Genomic DNA, 297 nt, shown 5'->3' on the forward strand with positions numbered 1-297 from the left:
AACAACAGGGGGAAAACCCCTGCTAGAAGGAGTTATAGCAATTCTGGAAATAAATGCTGCAGAGGGGAACAGCCAAGAAGGATGAAGAAAGGTTTCCTGAGGCCCTGGGGTGAGCAGTGAGGATTGTATGATGAAGAAAGAATGTGCTGGAGATCCCTGGCTTCACCTCCTACCTCTCCTACTGGTCACAGAGTGTCCCTGAGGAGGTCAGAGGCTTTTCTGCACCTTGTTTTGATGGGATGAGATAGGATGGGATGGGATGGGATGGGAAGGGATGGGATGGGATGGGATGGGATG

The sequence above is a fragment of the Meleagris gallopavo genome, chromosome 6 (assembly GCF_000146605.3).
Source record: "Meleagris gallopavo isolate NT-WF06-2002-E0010 breed Aviagen turkey brand Nicholas breeding stock chromosome 6, Turkey_5.1, whole genome shotgun sequence".
NCBI lineage: Eukaryota > Metazoa > Chordata > Aves > Galliformes > Phasianidae > Meleagris > Meleagris gallopavo.